The sequence below is a fragment of the Armigeres subalbatus genome, chromosome 1, assembly GCF_024139115.2.
Source record: "Armigeres subalbatus isolate Guangzhou_Male chromosome 1, GZ_Asu_2, whole genome shotgun sequence".
NCBI classification, from domain to species: domain Eukaryota; kingdom Metazoa; phylum Arthropoda; class Insecta; order Diptera; family Culicidae; genus Armigeres; species Armigeres subalbatus.
Genome location: NC_085139.1, coordinates 93685082 through 93704632, shown reverse-complemented (window position 1 = coordinate 93704632; position 19551 = coordinate 93685082). Strand labels below are relative to the sequence as shown.

The following is a 19551-nucleotide window of genomic DNA, read 5'->3' as shown; positions in this document are numbered from 1 at the left end:
ATCGGGACTCCGCAGACAACGGACCGTTCGGAGGATGACAAATTTTAAGAATCTTATGAAATTTTCTCGCAAGATTCTGAATTTTGTTATGAGATGTTGTTTATCTAAGATGCGTATTGTTGCGAGGAATGACAACAGAAATTTGACTCAAGACGAAGTTTCTCCATACTACAAAACATTATCTTTCGGCATCTGACTGTCCGAGCGACGTTCACCGATGGGTGGTTGCTGTAGAAAGTTTCCACTGAGGTGGCGTCTTCATTGATTTTATACAAAAGGCACCATTTTATACAAAAGAAGGTTGATCCGAAATAAACTTTCTTCAAAGTGCAAAACTCAATCGTAAATAGCAAATTTGATGGCGCGTCGGAGGGAGATGATGTAGCGAATTTTAATGGATGGAATCACTAACAGCAACCAAGCTACCACGCCAAACCCGATGCCACGGAAACAGTCCTTTTTCGCAATTAACTCTTTCTTTTAGTAAAATGTTGGTCCTGAGAAGAACCAATTTTCTTTTCCCAATTCCCATTAAAATAACTAACTGCATCCAATCGCTTGTCGACACCTTGCGCTGCAACTGTTCGACAGCCACTTGATGATTTTTCGCTAAGACTCCAAAGGTTGAAATAAATTTACAGCATTGCAACACTGCCACCCACTTCGTGCTGCTGTGTCCGCTCCGCTGCATCGAATGTCGAACCGCTCTCTGTGGAATCTCGATCAAAATGGCTCGCGCGCGAACAGCAGCTTTCTTATATTTAATAAATTAAGCCCGTTAGCCCCGCCCTTTGTGAGCTGATATGGTTGTAAATATAATGTGCACTCATAACGATTAATGAAGGGGGACTAATGAAATTACTTCATTAGATATAAGAAAGCTGCTTTTCGAGCGCGCGCGAGCCATTTCGATCGGGTTTCCAGACAACGGACCGTTCGGAGAATAATAAATTCTAAGAATCCTATGAAACTTTTTCACAAGATTGTTGCGAGGAATGACAACAGAAGTTTGACTCAAGACGAAGTTTCTTCATATTACAAAACATTTTCTTTCGGCATCTGTCTGTCCGAGCGACGTTTACCGATGGGTGGTTGCTGTAGATAGTTTCCACTGAGATGGCGTCTTCATTGATTTTATACAAAAGAAGGTTTATCCGACTATCCGAAATAAACTTTCTTCAAAGTTTAAAACTCAATCGTAAATAGCGAATTTTATAGCGCGTCGGAGGAGATGATGTGGCGAATTTTAATGGATGGAATCACTAACAGCAACCAAACTACCACGCCAAACCCGATGCTACCGAAACAGTCTTTTTTCGCAATTAACTCTTTCTTTTCATAAAATGTTGGTCCTGAGAAGAATCAATTTTTTCCCAATGTTCCTTTCCAACTAACTGACACCACAATTTGTAATAAATTTTCAGCATCGGCACTGGTGGTGAGGGATCGCCACAGTGCTATTTTTATGGTCAACCTTTCTTCATATGAAATTCTGGTTCGTTGAGGTTGAATGATCTGCAGCAACACATCGAGGACCACCACCAATGCGATTGATTTCCTTTGAAAATGTTATTAGCGCCTCCGTGATGCTGTGTTCGCTCCGCGATCGCTTTAATGCGTCTGCTCTGCGTGAAACCTTGTTCAAACTGAGGATTAGATCCAAATCCGCAAGGGATTGATTTTTGATGTCTGTGCTAGTGATGCATGAACGTGATTGGTTAGTTTACCTATTTCTAAACTTTTCATCAATTATCGATAATAAATAGTTGAAAATCAGTATTTACAAATAAATACAAAGAAGCATTGACTCATCCTTGATCGAATGGTCGAAAAAAAATGAAAATCCGTCGAGAAACGGCTTAGATATTAAAGTTTAAAGTCTATCATATTTTCGTGACGGTCCCCGATTTTCGCAATCGTAAAGTGTACCCCAATATAGAAAACACAGACGTAGCAACAATCAATATGAAACTGGCGATTTTTTCATGGTTCCAGTTCGTATGCTATGAACGGTCTTCGGTACCCAGTCATGAAAGCGTCGCTTCAGTACGTAATTTATTGATGCCTCCTTAGAACAAATTTTAGCACTGCTGTCATAGCAACATTTTCGTAGGCTGTTTTTTCTCCAAACAAAAACAAACTACAAAAATGAAAGTTGATGGAGGAAACGACCATTATTTCATGGATTGGGAACCAGTTTCATACTCCCTTGGAGTGACTGTGCGATTTTTAAACGGGATTGTAGCTCGGAGGAGTAGCTGCAGCATTACTGATACCACTGGTCAATGTGTCAGTTCCTGATGGCACCGTGTAGTACAAGTATGCTTAAAATAGCCGACTGCGGAGTTTTCTCGTATGGCCGGACGTGTTCATCTACCTGTGGCAACATAATCCACCTGATCATCAACTTTCCTTTGATGAAAGTTCGACAGAACGCCGTTAAATTCCTCCCACGTACAATCGGAAACGACCCACTGGAGGGAGACTAGTACATAGACTCCTCCTGCCTGCAGCGTAAAAAACCGCTACGTGGACATCGGCCCTTAAGCCCCAAACGCAATTCAGCGAAACGGGGACGGAAACGGAAAATTTGACAACAATGGTTCGGATATCGTTTTGTTTTATGCGGGATGAACTCTTGTGTTTATTTTTTAATTTCTATCATTATTGCAGCTTAACAAATTGCAAATTTGCCTATAATTTCTAGAATTCTCTTTTTTTCCCTTAGTTAATTTATTTTATTATTGGTACCTATACGCAATACTCAGATGGTGTTTGGTGGTAGAGTGGACGTATATTATTGCTTTGGTGACCGTTTTATCTGACATATACCTTTTCAAGCGTAATGAAATCTTTTTAGCTTGATTTCCACATAGCGTTTTTTCAACACAGCGTGTACGTGACGTTTAGGCCCGATGCCCACGTAGCGTCTTTTCAACGCTGCGTGCACCCAAAAAACAAATCTGACAATTATTGTATAAAATCTGGGCATATACAATTCTGTAAGCTTTTTATACAAATATTGTATTAAAATAATACAAATCTGTATTATTTTAATACAATATTTGTATAAAAACCTTACAGAATTGTATATGCCCAATTATTATACAGTTTCTGTAAGGTTCTTATGCAGAACTGTATTAAAATCAACGCGGTAAAAGGACGCATGTGTGCATCGGGAAAAAGCGGTAACGCAGCGGCGCCGCACCGATGCACACCTGCGTTTTTTCAACGCCACGTGCACGCAGCGTTAAAAAAACGCTACGTGGACATCGGCCCGTAAAGGAAATGCGGTAACGCAACGTTGTCGCGCCTATGCACGCCTGCGTTATTTGCACGTGGCATTAAAAAACGGCACGTGGGCATTCGAAAACCGAAAGAAATTCATCGCCTTTTTGAAAATGACTGAGTCGTGGCGATTTGCCGGTGTCGGTTCGCTTTCCTTTCCACTTCCAAAACACAATGGATGATGTTGAGCTTATCTTGCAATTAAATAAAAGGGTCAGTTCTTATTTATCTCCCAGCAAGAAATGTTATGAAATCGCAATATCGCAAAAATATTGTAAAACGTTAAAGCCACCTCCCGATAATCGTTGAATTCATAAGGAATCGTTCCGAACACATTGGTAAAAATGAACCGAAATAACAGAACCAGTAACGCCTATTGTTCTCGATGGGAAGGTACTTTGTATAATATCTCAGGTATATACCACTTCGCAGTGATGTGTCTGATGCAATCGGAAGAGTGCTTGTGTGTGTTTCGCGGAGTATGAGGCTTTCGTCGCGGTGAAGTTTGAACGGTCGTTTTGTCGGTTGAAGTGTGACAACGGTGGAGAATATCGGAGCACGCTGTTCAAAAAATTCTGCAAACACAATGGAAGCAAAACCTTTAAATGCGCATTCCTCTTGTACATCAGATCTGTAAGCGTTCATCTAAAACAAATAGAAAAATCATAGTTCAGGAAAATTAAGGTTCGATTCAATCAAATCGTATTCCTTGACTCTCAGTTCTTGATCATCCGCAAATCGTAGGAAAACAATGAACAGTCAGAATGATAAAACTCCAGAGTGGAGGCTTAAAAAAACAACCGGGGAAATTCAGAAAAAAAATGCCGAAATTGTTTTTTTAGGGAAACTGAATCTTTTGCCGGGAAAACTTAAAACAGTTTTCAGAAATTTGTCTTCAAAGATATTTCCTATATTCATTATTTTCGCAGGAAAAGAACGCCGATTCACACCGTCGTCAAGCGAAATCACGAAGGGCTGGCCCCACACACCGCTATAGTTTTTTATTTATTCGGAAGTGTTTGAAAGTGCATTGTCCCGATTTCATAACTTATTCTTGATATGAAACGACCTAAAAGAAAACAGAATTATTAAAATGCAAAAAAATAACAAATTTATCTCCAACACGTCACCAAAATACTCAACCGACATCGATCGGAAAATGATAAACAAACAAATTTGGTTAAACCCATGACAACAGTTGAAAATTAGAACAAATTCAAATTTAAGATGAAGGATTGCTTAGATTTGCCAAATTTATTTTGAAGCGTTGCTTTATTTCACTGGGTACCGAAATCTTAGTACATGGAACCATAAAATGAGTACTAATTTGTTCTGACACCAACATCTTGATTATTATATCTATGGACGTAGTCCTACGTCAAAATATACCTGAAAACTAACGGAATATATGGCTCTCCATAAACTTTTCTGAAATTTTCATTTTTTTAATCTTTCCAATTAAAATTAGGTTCTTACATCGAGGGACTGACTGTAGGGACTGTTTTGACTATTGAAGGCTTCCGAGCATATTGAAAGGAAGCTTCCGAGCCTTTTGGAAGTAGGATTCCGCGCCTCTTCCGAGAGAACCTTCCAAGCCTCTTGAAGATAGGCTTCCGAGTCTCTTGAAAGGCGGCTTTCGAGTCACTTAAAAGGAGGCGTCCGAGCATCTTGAAAAGAAGCCTCTGAGCTGCTTTAAGGTATGCTTCCAAGCCTCTTGAAAAAAGAATTCCGAGCCCCTTGAAGAGAGGATTCCGAGCTTCTCGAAAGAAGGCTTCTACCCCATCAAGGGAGGCTTCCGAGCGTTCTGAAAGTAGACTTCCGAGCCTCTTGGAATGAGGCTTTCGAGCCTCTTGAAAGGAGGCTTCCGAACCTCTTGAAAAGAGGCTTCCGACTCCGAGCCTCTTGAAAGGAGGCTTCCGAGCCTCTTGAAAGAAGGCTTCCGAGCCTCTTGAAAGATGGCTTCCGAGTCTCTTGGAAGGAGGCTTTCGAGCCTCTTGAAAGGAGGCTTCCGAGCCTCTTGAAAGGAGGCTTCCGAGCCTCTTGAAAGGAGGCTTCCGAGCCTCTTGAAAGGAGGCTTCCGAGCCTCTTGAAAGAAGGCTTTTGAGCCTCTTGAAAGGAGGCTTCCGAGCCTCTTGAAAGGAGGCTTCCGAGCCTCTTGAAAGGAGGCTTCCGAGCCTCTTGAAAGGTGGCTTCCAAGCTTATTGAAAGGAGGCTTCTGAGCCACTTGAAAGGAGGCTTCTGAGCCTCTTGAACGGAGGTTTCTGAGCCTCTTGAAAGGAGGCTTCGGAGCCTCTTGAAAGGAAGCTTCTGAGCCTCTTGAAAGGAGGCTTCTGAGCCTCTTGAAAGGAGACTTCCAAGCCTCTTAGAAGAAGGCTTCCGAGCCTCTTCAAAGGAGGCCTGAGCCTCTTGAAAGGAGGCTTCTGAGCCTCTTGAAAGGAGGCTCTGAGCCTCTTGAAAGGAGGCTGAGCCTCTTGAAAGAGGCTTCTGAGCCTTTCTTGAAAGAGGCTGAGCCTCTTGAAAGGAGGCTTCCGAGCCTCTTGAAAGGAGGCTTTGAGGCCTCTTGAAAGGAGGCTTGAGCCTCTTGAAAGATGGCTTGAGCCTCTTGAAAGGAGGCTTACGAGCCTCTGGAAAAGAAGCCTGCCTCTTGAAAGGAGGCTTCTGAGCCTCTTGAAAGAAGGCTTTTGAGCTTCTTGAAAGGAGGCTTCCTGAGCCTCTTGAAAAGTGGCTTCCCAGCCTTTAAAATGGAGGCTTCTGAGCATCTTGAAAGGAAACTTCTGAGCCTCTTGAAAGGAAGCTTCCGAGCCTCTTGAAAGGATGCTTCTGAGCCTCTTGGAAGGAGGCTTCTGAGCCTCTTGAAAGGAGGCTTCTGAGCCTCTTGAAAGGAGGCTTCTGAGCCTCTGGAAAGGAGGCTTCTGAGCCTCTGGAAAAGAGACTTCCGCCTCTTGAAATAAGGGTTCCGAGCCTCTTGAAAGAAGGCTTTTGAACTTCTTGAAAGAAGCCTTCCGAGCCTCTTGAAAAGTGGCTTCTGAGCCTCTTGAAAGGAGGTTTCTGAGGCTCTTGAAAAAGCTTCCTGAGCCTCTTGAAAGATGGCTGCATGAGCCTCTGGAAAGGTAGCTTCTGAGCCTCTTGAAAGGAGGTTTCTGAGCCTTTTGAAAGCAAGCTTCTGAGCCTCTTGAAAGAAGGCTTTTGAGCCTCTTGAAAGGAGGCTTCTAAACCTCTTGAAAAGAGGCTTCCGACTCCGAGCCTCTTGAAAGGAGGCTTCCGAGCCTCTTGAAAAAAGCTTCTGAACCTCTTAAAAAGAGGCTTCCTTGCCTCTTGAAAGACCTTACGAGCCATTTTATGGAAGGATTCCAGAAGGCTTCGAGCCTTTCGAAAGCAGGCATCGAGCCTTTTGCCACTTGAAAGGAGGCTTCCGAGCTGCTTGGAAGGAGGCTTCCGAGAAGCGTAGAAGGATTCTTCCAATTCTCTTGCAACGAAGCAACTGAGCTTTTCAAGAAAAAGTTTTCATGTCTCCCAAATGGAGGCTTTCAAATTTGTAGACTCTAGATTACATTCTGTTTTAGCCTGGTAGATTTCATAGAAGATTTTTAAAATTTGTTCATTCGAGGTTTTGCCCTTTTGATGTTTTTGTCTCACAACCCTTCATCCATTGTACTGGTTGTAGAGGTAAGGATTCAATATGCCATGATCTACTGATCGCCATGCATATTATGAACAAGACAAAGTTTAAAAATAAAATAAAATACAAAATTGTCAAAACTTTATCAATAAGTTTTGATTGAAATTGTAATTCATCCGCCATTAAGCATTTCGTTCGAGGTACCCCCTGGGTTCGGCGAAGGTACCCCCAGGGGTACATGTACCCCAGGTTGAGAACCGCTGCTCTAGCCAGTGCCTCACTACCGTGTTTAAATAGCTCTCCTGGTAGTTGGTCAACCCCATGGGTTTTGTTGTTCCTCAGCCGGCCAATCTCCTCCTGGATTTCCTGGAGAAGCGGAGCGGGTAGAATTATGTCCTGCGCGCGTTCCCCAGATCCATGACCATACCGCCATCTTCGTCTGCCACATCGCCATTCAGGTGCTCTTCGTAGTGCTGCCGCCACCTTTGGATCACCTCACACTCGTTCGTAAAAAGGTTCCCGTTTATGTCCTTATACATATCAGGCTGTGGCACGTGGCCCTTACGTTAACGGTTCAACTTCTCATAGAACTTTCGTGTGTTATTAGCGTGGTACAGTTGCCCCGTCTCTTCACGGTCTCGATCTTCCTGCTGACGCTTTTTTCTCCGGAAAATCGAGTTTTGTCTGTTCCGCGCTAGTTTATGTCGTGCCTCGTTCGCCCTCGTGCGGTGTTGCAGCAATCTCGCCCATGCTGTATTCTTCTCTTCCACTAACTGCTCACATTCGCCGTCAGTCGTTTCTCTGATCCGGGGCACCGTGCCAAGTGTAGCGGTTGCGGTGCTACCAACGGCGGATCGAATATCTCTCCAGCCATCTTCAAGAGACTCTGCGCCTAGCTGCTTTTCCGTTGGGAGTGCCACTTCCAGCTGCTGCGCGTATTCTCGGGCTAGTCTACCGCCTTGTAGCCGCCCAATGTTAAGCCGCGGTGTCCGACTTCGACGCGTGTTGTACACCGTCGAGAGTTTTGAGCGCAGGCATACTGCAACGAGGTAGTGGTCGAATTCAATATTCGCACTGCGGTAAGTGCGGACGTTCGTGATGTCGGAGAAGAATTTACCGTCGATTAGAACGTGGTCGATTTGGTTTTCCGTTTCTTGGTTAGGTGATCTCCATGTGGCCTTGTGGATATTTTTGCGGGGAAAGAAGGTGTTTCGGTCTTCCATTCCTCGGGAGGCTGCAAAGTTCATGCATCGTTGGCCGTTTTCATTTGATACGGTGTGCTCACCGTACTGCTCACCGTTTTTTATTAAATTGCTTTTAAGATTTTTGTTTTACTCGTACAACAAAGTTGTACCGAAAGGCTATACGATTGCTTCAAAAAAGTACTTTTGATAGAAGGCCCGGAGACCTATAGGGTTATATACCCATCGACTCAGCTCGACGAACTGAGGTGATGTCTGTATATGTGTATGTATTTATGTGTGTGTGTGTTTGTGTATGTGTGTATGTGCACAAATTGACACTTTTTGGAACTTAGCATTATCCGATTTACTCGCAACAAGTTGCATTCGACGGGGAATGTGGTCCCATTGTTTGCTATTGAAAATTGTCTCGATCGAACATTGCATTTAGGAATTATTGAAAAATCATTGTTTTTTCCCAATGGTCCCCCTTGGAAAAAAAATTGTTTTTCGAAAATGGTGGCAATGCATTTTAATAAATTCAAAAAAGTGCAAAATGATCGAAAAAATGTGATCCATTCTCCTAAAGAGCTATTATGACCTTTTTGATTATTTTTTTCAATATATTTTATAATGCACGAGAACGGCATCATCACTGCTAGGTGGATTAATCTGGGTTTTTTAGAAAAATTTTAAAAACTTTTTCGTATGCTTTCCTGTGGAAATTTGTTCGATTATCATCTTTCTGCTTCTTCTTATTTATGCTACATCAAAGCGCCAATTCTGTACAATAAAGGGCAAGCCAGAGTAAACGTGACGAGCGATGCGGCGCGACTGACGTAAAAGATTAACAATCATTATCAATAGGCTGTCAAATTGCACTGTCGCGTCACATCGCAAGTCGCGTTTACTCTGGCTTGCCCCTAACGTTGAACGATATGCGTTTATTCTTAGCGTGAAGAAGCATGACAAAGCTTCCGCTTCAACCGATATGCGACAAACATAAAGCGCACTGTTGCACATCAATAACAGATGCAACACTGTGTAGCTCGCCGTGATTTCCATTTGTCTAGACGAATATTCCAAAACATCTTATTCATAAAAATGTGTACATTCCAATACATTTTCGAAATGAATAAAAAAAACCCTGATTGATCCACCTAGCGGTGCCGTACATTAGATATACTAAAAAATGAATGAGAATTTCTTAGCGTGTTTTTAAATCGTATTTTGGCCATAACTTTTGATCCCATAGTCCGATCTGGCCAATCTTCAATAGGAAACAATTGGGCAGGATTCCTCGAATGCAACTTGTTGCGAACAAATCGGATCAAGATAAGTGCCTAAAAGATGAGTGAGTTTTATTTTGCGCACATACATACACACACGCACACACAGACAGACATCATCTCGATTCGTCGATCTGCGTTGATTAGTATATAACACTGTGGGTCTCCCGACCTTCTATCACAAAATAGTCTTGGAAGTGAATATATAGCCTTTTCATTACACCTTGGTGTACGAGAAAGGCAAAAAGATTTTCCATGTTAAGAACTATTTACAGTCGGGATTCGCTGGTTGGGATCTTAATACTTGGGTCACTTTTTAGTTGGGCCTCCGCTGGTTGGACCATGGCCCAACTAAAAAGCAACCGTACGTCAAAATTCAATGTAAACACGGAAAACGAGATTGAGCGTCACTGGACATCATTTGTGATGTTCAAGTCGAAATACACGTGATCAAATGGCTGTCAGTTGGCCCAACTAAAAACCGAATTCGTGTGTGCACACGAAACCCGAAAACATTAGACACTTTTTCATTTAGTGATTCTTAACTGATTTTCTCGCAACAGGTTGCATTCAACGCGGGATGAACTCTAGTTAATCACCATTGAAAATAATCAAGATCGGTTATTGCGTTCAAAAGTTATGAAGAAAATGGCGTGTTGAACCATGTTTGGTTGATTCGCTATACCAGCGTTTGCAAGAGCCGTAATGTAGGTAATTATTTATGATGTGTATCACACTAAAAGGAAACCAAACGATTGAATCGAGAAAGGCATCGTCACCGCTAGATGGATTAATCTGGTTTTTAATTTCTTTTTGCAAATCTCGCCAAATAAGTTCAACGCGGGATCGCGAGTTCTTTGGTATTGCCTTCGCCTCACATTTTTAAGACGGATCAGTAGCTGAAGATCGTCGTCAATAATAATGGAGTTGAATTTAATTTCACATTTAGGAATTGCAATGCCTCTGGCTTCGACAAATACATTTGTCAAAGATACAAGTGCAGAGATATATTCGGCTTGCATTGGGCGAGAGATTGAACCATCATCTCCTCTCCTTCCCTACATAGATTAGCATTCTGACATGGCAGGCGCCAGTGTGACCTTGCGAATGAGAGATCAACAGTAATTGTATATTGAAGATGAATGCCTAGTCCCGAACAAACATCTGTTGGTTATCTGTACATGAACAGCTGATCTGGTTATAGTAGAGCAGCAACTACGGGTAGTCAATCAAGCTCTAGCTCAAGCTATGTCCTGAGCTTCCATTAAAACCCTTTTGCATATAAGTTTTACAGTCCTTGAGCTCTCAACCGAGAGTTGCTGCATAATGCTTAGCGAGGTACAATTCAATAAGTCTTGCAAGTCAGCCTCAGCAGACGTTTCAGAAACGGTATCCACAGTCAAGCGAGTGCACATTGTTTATTAAACGAGAGGATCGCACTCCACAACAGGTAAGCACATGTGGAGATTGGAAAAATCAAGCATCCGAAAGATATTCAATTTGCAAAAAAGAGCTAACCGCGGTGGAGGTTGGTACTTGGATTCTGATGGCTTTTCCGCAAACGTGACCTTTAAGTGGTCTTGTTGTGTAGGGGTTATCACGCCTATCTAGAGAGTAGGAGGTTGAGGGTTCGAGTCCCTCCAAGACACGTGGATTCTTTTTCGCAAATTTCATATCAATTTGTCCATTTCGAAACATGTGCTGTGCATATGCACAGCCAAGATATTTAACAAAAAATGGTTTTCGTACGGCCGTGTTGCCGAATAATATGTAATTAATTAGCATTAGTTTGTCTTGGAACACGGTGAGTAAAACTTCTTGCAGAAGATTTGAAAACTACGTTACGTGGAAAAGCCTCATACTTCAAAATCTACTCTCTCGCAATCGATGGCAAATTGTCATTGAAAATACTAAAGTTGGAAACATGGTACAAATAGCATTAAGCTGCAAGGCACGGATCGGAACGTTTAAACATTTTGTCACAGTTTGTTGTGGAAAACTGGTGCATTTCAATCATCTTGCTGATTTTATAAAACACAGTTACAAATTATCCATTTTCTCAACACCGTTTTATGTTATGTGAATTATAAAATGTAACCGAAACGTTTCAAATGCACATTATCCACCTCCAATACAACGCAACGACGAGCTCAAATCTAAATTTTAGAAACCAAACATCTCTCATCTCAGTACATTTCAAGAATAAAAGCTCCTGAATCCTGTTTGCAAATTTTGGTCACCGATTGCGAAAACAATATGCGTTGATTATTCGAAAGTAGGCAACAATTTCATGTCTCTCATGGAATTTTCAATCAAAAAACGTAAATAAGGTAAAGCAATAGTGTTTAGTTTTTTTTCTGAAGATTTTTTGAAATTCTGGAAAAATGAGAAAAACTCAATGATTGAAACTTTTTAAAATATCTATATAAAAATGCTGAATATGTTTTGGCCCGCCAGCAGATGTTAATTCTGAAAATTTGCCCGTGGCTTGAAAAGGTTGGGCAGGCCTGGTCTAGATATTTATTTATTTATTTATCATCAGACTAAGGCCGGAGTGGCCTGTGCTGCACATAAAAGACTTCTCCATTCAGCTCGGTTCAAGGCTGCACTTCGCCAACCACGCAGTCTGCGGAGGGTCCGCAAGTCGTCCTCCACCTGATCGATCCACCTTGCCCGCTGTGCACCTCGCCTTCTTGTTCCCGTCGGATCGTTGTCGAGAACCATTTTCACCGGATTACTGTCCGACATTCTGGCTACGTGCCCGGCCCACCGCAGTCTTCCGATTTTTGCGGTGTGAACGATGGATGGTTCTCCCAACAGCTGATGCAACTCGTGGTTCATTCGCCTCCTCCACGTACCGTCCGCCATCTGCACCCCACCATAGATGGTACGCAACACTTTCCTTTCGAAAACTCCCAGTGCGCGTTGGTCCTCCACGAGCATCGTCCAGGTCTCGTGTCCGTAGAGAACTGCCGGTCTTATAAGCGTTTTGTAGATAGTCAGTTTGGTACGGCGGCGAACTCTATTCGATCGGAGCGTCTTGCGGAGTCCAAAGTACGTACGATTTCCAGCCACTATGCGTCTCCGAATTTCTCTGCTGGTATCGTTATCGGCGGTCACCAGTGAGCCCAAGTACACGAATTCTTCAACCACCTCGATTTCGTCACCACCGATAGAAACTCGTGGTGGGTGGCTCACATTGACCTCTCTTGAGCCTCTTCCTATCATGTACTTCGTCTTCGACGTGTTGATGACTAGTCCAATCCGTTTAGCTTCGCTTTTCAGTCTGATGTAGGCTTCCTCCATCCTCTCAAAGTTACGTGCCATGATATCAATGTCGTCGGCGAAGCCAAATAACTGGACGGACTTCGTGAAAATCGTACCACTCGTGTCAATCCCTGCCCTTCGTATTACTCCCTCCAAAGCGATGTTGAATAGCAGACACGAAAGACCATCACCTTGCCGTAACCCTCTACGGGTTTCGAAGGGACTCGAGAATGCCCCTGAAACTCGAACTACGCACATCACCCGATCCATCGTCGCCTTGATCAACCGTATCAGTTTATCCGGAAATCCGTTTTCGTGCATTAGCTGCCATAGCTGGTCCCGATCGATTGTATCATATGCGGCTTTGAAGTCGATAAATAGATGATGTGTGGGCACGTTGTATTCGCGGCATTTTGCAATACCTGACGTATGGCGAACACCTGGTCTGTGGTAGAGCGTTCACCCATAAATCCCGCCTGGTACTGCCCCACGAACTCTCTTGCAATTGGTGTTAGTCGACGGCATAAAATTTGGGAGAGTACCTTGGTCTAGATATATCCATGTTATTGAACGCTATTGTTATTGAAAATGGTAAGGCTAGATTTTAGACGCCCACATAGGGTGGTCGGCATTACCCATTTTTAAAATATCGGTATTCGGTATTTGTGAAAATTTAAAAAATAGAATAAAAACTAAAAAAAAAACAATATTTATTGACAAACTTCAAAAGTTAAAATCATTGCTTGTTGAGCTGGCCAAAGTGGAACTTAGGTAGGCATAACATACTGAGTGTTTTACCTCCCAATCCGCACCGGATTTTGTTGGCAATGTTGCCAGCTGATGAGAATACCCTCTCTGGTTCAACCAAAGTTGGACGAATGGATTTAAAAGCGTCGAACATCAGTGTCAAGTACTTGGTCTGGATCCTGGCGTCAACAGAGCAGTCTTTTCACGAGTTGCTCTTTATTCGATGAAAAATCATCCTTCGGGGCATCTTTTTTGTACCGTTCGTCAGGTGTTGTTTTTGTCTCAGCTTCGGCGGTCGCATCAGCAATGTATAAACGCGTCAAGATCTTGTTCGCTTGCTAATCAGTATAGTTCCACAGCAGCTTGGACAGGCTTGATGGTTTGAACCTAACACTAAAAAACACCATCACTTAATTTGAATTTGGATTAAAGCTTCAAATCGATCAGACTTTTTTTTAATAAGCCTTTTCAACTCATAGAACTATTTGAGCATGAAAAATATGCTGTCCCGAGGTTTCACGTTTTCTTATAATCATGTCACGTTCATAAATTATCGATTTTAATTAGAAGTCCATTTGTCAGTCGGCGCAGATTTTTCGTTGTCCTTTTTTAATCTCATCAAATGTCAGTCGGTATCCCATCACTACGAAATTGTGATACTTTTTAAAATTTTTGTCTGATCAATTCGCGGGATTTTGGAATCCCACTGAAACCCCGAGCTACTAAACCGAAGCGAATGTCTTCAGATTGGGCAAGTGGCTTGCACGTTATGCCGACCTTCGAAGTTATTCATGCTAGAGCAGAGTTTCAAGAGGGGAGACCATCGATGGAAAATATTGCATGATTGTTGTACCTGTTTTGGAATTGTGGTTGAAGTTGATGTCCCCATCTGGAGAAGCAGCATGTTTAATGTTATGCAATCCTTTCAGATGTGTTTTTATTCCGCTTGTGTTGGAGCCTTCACACTTAATTACTTTTAAGCACTTGTCTAACTGTTTATCTTTAGCTGATGTGTGTAGCTGGAAACTATTCAAGATTTAAACTGACAGCAAAATTATAAATACCGAAAATACCGGTATTTCCTTCTCTAATACCGGTATTTTCGGTACTTAAAACCGGTAATACCGGATTCGGTTCTACCGGTTATACCACTCCACCCACAATTCACTACTTGAGTTAATAAAATGACAAGTTTTTATTGAAAATGTTGACATCCTTCCACAACTCAAATCTTGACAGTAACTCAAATTAAATTTGATTGTGTTTCGACTGTGCCCGCCGGATTGATCCTGGCTGATCCTGACGAGTTGACTACATTACAGAGCTTCTGATTCTTTGTCGCCTGTATTCATTCATTCAAATAATCGCCTGTATGAATGGCTCTACTTTCGTTTCTACTCTGGTAGAAACCAGAGCTCGTGTTCTACTCGTGTGCAACTACGAGAATACGAATTTTGTTCGCACCGTGTAGGACCCCTGGATGCGCTTTCTTTTGGGGATTTACCAGATGCCATTTTCACTAATTCTCCGAAAAAGCTTCAAATTCAGACATATGAGATGTTGTGAGGTCTTAAAATCGTTCTTAAGTTTGAATCAAATTGCTTAAAATTCAAGTACAGATTCTACGATCTCCTCAGCCACGACATCCACCCAATTATGCCCACCAGGTATATATGTTTTTTAATCCGTATCCAGGTACATCAAGTCTTCTAAAATCTCTAAATTGTCTTGGAGCTTAAATCAAATGGTCTATCGAATCAACAACGACTTCTATGATGTCCTTAGTTGTGGTATCAACCTAATCATGTTTTCAAGTATATATCTTTCACTTGCGTTTCAATTCCAGACAAATAAGATGACCTCCAAACAGCTCTGGAGCTTGAATCAAATAACCTACCAAATCTATGACGGTTTCCAATTTGTCCTGAGCCTAGGCATCAAGCCAACTATGTCCTCTATCATAGCATATTGTGGAGTGTAGTCTGGCTATAGGCAAGCAGGAGCCACTTGCACTTTCAACGCCTTATGCCATTTGATGGTTCACTCCATGTGGCTATCGACACATTGCCCGATTGATATGATTGCTAATAATGTGACTGTCAGTTATGGTTCGCATTGAGCCTACTTCGATGGTTTCGAAGTAATTTTGTATTTTTGTTTTATATAATAAACGTCAAGTGCTGTTTTGCTTTTTGGTCTATTCAAATGGTACAGGAGTAAATCAATTGGCTTCTCGGAGCAATCACGATTTCCATGATGTCTGAAGCAACAATATCAACCCGAATATATCCTCCAAGTATATACCTTTCAGTTTCGTCTCGTATCCAAGCACATGAGATGTTTTAAATTCTTCCAATTTCCTAGAACTCCGCAATTTATTTGTAGTTTATATGATTTAAACTCAAGGGTAATATGGAAGTTTTATAACATCTCATAAGCCTGTTTATGGACTATAGTTGAACACATGTATTTGGAGGGTATAATTCGGCTTAAACCGAAACTGGAAACATAATGGACTCCTTGATTGAATCGGTAGACCATTTGATTCAAACTCCAGAGCGATTCGGAGATCTCACAACATCTCATATGCCTGGATTTGAGACGCAACTGAAGGACAAGTACTCGGAGGATATAACTGGGCTGATAACCCGGCTAGGACATCATGATGTATTCAAAGTTTCTAATAAAATTTGTTTTTTGAAAAATGTTTTTAGGTTGATGGATGATTTCTATTTTCATGGCTTTTTGCCTTTCTTGTATGCTAAGTATACGTAAAGGCTTTATGATTAATCCGAAAGCTAACTTTTGATATAATGCTCGGAGACCCATAGTGGTATCTACCAATCGACTCAGTTCGTTCGATTGAGGTGATGTCTGTTTGTGTGAATGTATGTATGTGTACAAAATTTTGTAGACACACTTTTTGGAACTTAGCATCATCCTTATTCGCAACAGGTTCCATTCGACGAGGAATCCTATCCCATTGTTTGCTATTGAAAATTGGTCAGATCGGACTATGGGATCAAAAGATATGGCCACGAGAAAGGAATCAACATCGCTAGGTGGTTTAATCATGTTTTTTTATTATCATTCGTTCCAATCAGATTTTTTTTATTGGCAATTAATACATTTTCTGACCACTTTTTTCTTTTAATTTTCCAGAAGAAGTTTTTATTTAAGCCAATTTGGTTCGACTTGACAACAACAACTGCTATGGTGACTATTTCATATATTTTAATTGTCTCCCCCGGATGAAGCGCGCCGGTTCGGAGGAATCGTTCCATGATCTGAACTGTGGAGGAGGAAACTGTTGTTGATTCCTGGAGCTAAAATTCGGTTCGCCAAACCTGTTTACATCGAAGCAATTGGTCTGATCATTAGCATTGTTTTGTCTAGACGACAGATTCTGTTTCACAGAAATATTGTAGGTGGAAACTGTGCACTCCACGTGTTGTTTGTTGCGTTACATGGAATGGGGGCTTCTGGAGTTGGTAAGGGAAAGTTCCTCCCTTGAAATAGGAAAATTCCGACAATTTGTCATCGTCTGCTGCATACGCTGGTATAAAAATGTTTTTTTGTGCATCGAAGCTTAGGTTGAGAAGCCATTTTTGGTTTTGGAAAAGCAGTCTCAAAACCAAGTGATTCATTTTGTCCACATCCTGGTTTGAACCAGTTCATTTGATATCCGAATGTCGATGATCAAACTCATTCATTCTCACCGACCAGTTATGTGTTATCGCTTTAGTTGATCGGGCTGCTCGGTTTTGTCATTCCCTTGCATGTTGAACATGTCAAAGGGCATGTAGACATACAACAGGTACTGTGAATTTCATTTCAGTTTGGCAGTTAGATAAATAGATAAAAATTAAAATGGCCAAGAAGGACAACACTCGGACGACCTATCGAAGGAAAAACAGCGTTTTTTCAGTACAACTTCCCTTTGAAAAAAGGAATTTTCAAACCAAAATCTCAACGCACAGTACATTCCATCCAAATCTACAATTCAATCAGACAGAAGTGATTGAATCCATGAATCGCTCTTAAATATTGCTTAGGTCACGACAGTAAATAAGATCAATGTGACACTTTATCAAAGCAAAATACGAAATTATCCGATGGAATGGCATTTTACCTAATGCCCTGTAAAATCCTGAGGGATCAGTGTCGCCTCCGGTCGTTCTACGGGGGCTGTGTGACGTTTTCGCCAGCCTCTGATGATAATTTATTCCGCCGTATCCGCCAGTCAGTCGAAGAAGAATGGCCAATAAAAAGAAAGCACAACGAAGGAAGGTTCGAATTCAAGACGGAGGTGACGCAGACAACGGATGCTCCGTGGGAATCGTTTTCCCTCAAAAGTATCACGCATGAGAATGAACCAAGAGTCCCAAAATCAGGGTCGTATGAGCCGTTACTGTCCCGCTGACCGTGAACAGTTGGGCGTGATACATACGCGGGCGGGTGGTAAATCGAATTTTGCGGGGACTGATGGTTGCGGGAATGTGTGCTGACGGCATTGTCTTCGTTTCCGGTTGCAGTGTTGGCAGATGTTCAATTAATAGAAGTAATAACCCATAGAGAAAGACTGTCGCTGCGGTCCCCTTCGTCCTTATTCTCATCGAATTCTAAAAGGCAATTAATCGAATTCCGGATAAAAATACATCGAATTCTTGAATTCGGATTCCGAACTCCAGACATTTTATTGAATTATGGACAGGATTTTTTCGAATTCTGGAGAGGGATTCAGGGTGTTGAGTTTTGCCAAAAACTATTGATCTGTATCGAAGCAATCGAAATAATCGATGCTAATTTCTTCAAAAACAGTTTTTTGTTGTTTTCTCTAAATTGTGTAGAAAGGATATATGCAGTCTCTCAAACAAATTATTTAAATTCTTTTGCAACTCGTTGCATAAATAACTATCATTCCAACAAACACTTTTCCCCAGAAAGCTGTCTACACTGTTGATTTGACATAACCCATCCTCCAAGAGTTGGGGATTCCGGTCGCTGCGGTGATTTATGCCCAGTCAATAATTTACTATCGTTGATAGAACCCGCACCCCCGCTCAGGATCGGCTCGACTTCTTCCAGGGTAGCTGATTCCTGAATGAGAAGAGGTTTGGAAATTTCTCGATCTCTGTTTCGATGAGGGTATGAGGAAAATTTTCCTGAGCTGCTTCCTTTTTGGGGTAGATAAAGTGAACGAGAATCAACAATCGCCATTTGGAAAGAAATCAATGATAATAAATTGATTATCGAATATACATACATAAATTTTTGCATATTTTATCGTAAATTGATACACAGCACTATTTGCCAGAATAAATTACCTCTTGAGTATCATGATTTGAAAGTTAGATTTAGAATAGATGATGTGCTTATTTTTGTTTTCCCAGTTTGTAGTCAAGAGTGAAGTAGAAAGCATGGTTCACGTTCCAGTCCTTTCATATATTCATATAGCCATACGTAGCCAAGAAGTCTGCAAATATTCTGCCACCTGACCGATCCATCTTGTTACCATCGCGTTTTTTCCTCGGGTACTTCTACATATGAGCATAACTTCAGATAACCGGAAATCTTTTCGATAAACATATGAATATGTACAAAATGGAATGGAATTCCCACATTTTTACAGATGGTTTATTTGGCTGCCGCGCACCGAAACCGGCCGGCAATCAGGCTCGGAAAATCGCACATGCTGAATAAGTAAATCTGACTTCCATCGTGTGTCGGGGCATTAGTGTGCATTCGTATACCATACGACGCGAGCTCGGTGAGGAAGATAACTTCCCATCGTAACACCCGGAACGGCTTGTTAGTTCCCTCGCTTAATCAGTATTCCGGAATCAATTTATCTTCGGTTAATTGAATTTGAGACTTTGGGCTCGGGCGCCAGTGCCAGCAGATTTTTATCCGATGGAGTTCTATAGTCGTCGCTTGTGGCGGCTGCACACAGTAGAAAGTGTTACCTACATTGTGCAACGACTTGTGATAAATTGAAAATTAATTTTAAAATATTTCAACCTATTTGTTGTTTAAGGAAGTGTTGTAAAACGAATCAAATTCGTTTCGAAAGCTCGGCAAAATGAAAACAAATCTTGAATTGCAAAATATTTCTTGCTGTGTTTCTAGCCGATGTATTTTATGTTTGGATGGCAAAACT

General features: G+C 41.7%; 1 protein-coding gene and 1 long non-coding RNA gene across 4 annotated transcripts in view; one reads left to right on the top strand and one right to left on the bottom strand.

Annotated features, from left to right (window-relative positions):
- LOC134202619 (uncharacterized) overlaps positions 1–19551 on the top strand; it is a 708184-nt gene that overhangs the window by 334038 nt on the left and 354595 nt on the right. The window lies entirely within an intron of this gene.
- On the bottom strand, positions 3876–4521 carry LOC134224990 (uncharacterized). Its single transcript, XR_009983133.1, has 3 exons — positions 4419–4521; positions 4239–4357; positions 3876–3933 (listed from the first exon to the last, which is right to left on the bottom strand). It is a non-coding gene; the product is annotated as an uncharacterized LOC134224990 (long non-coding RNA).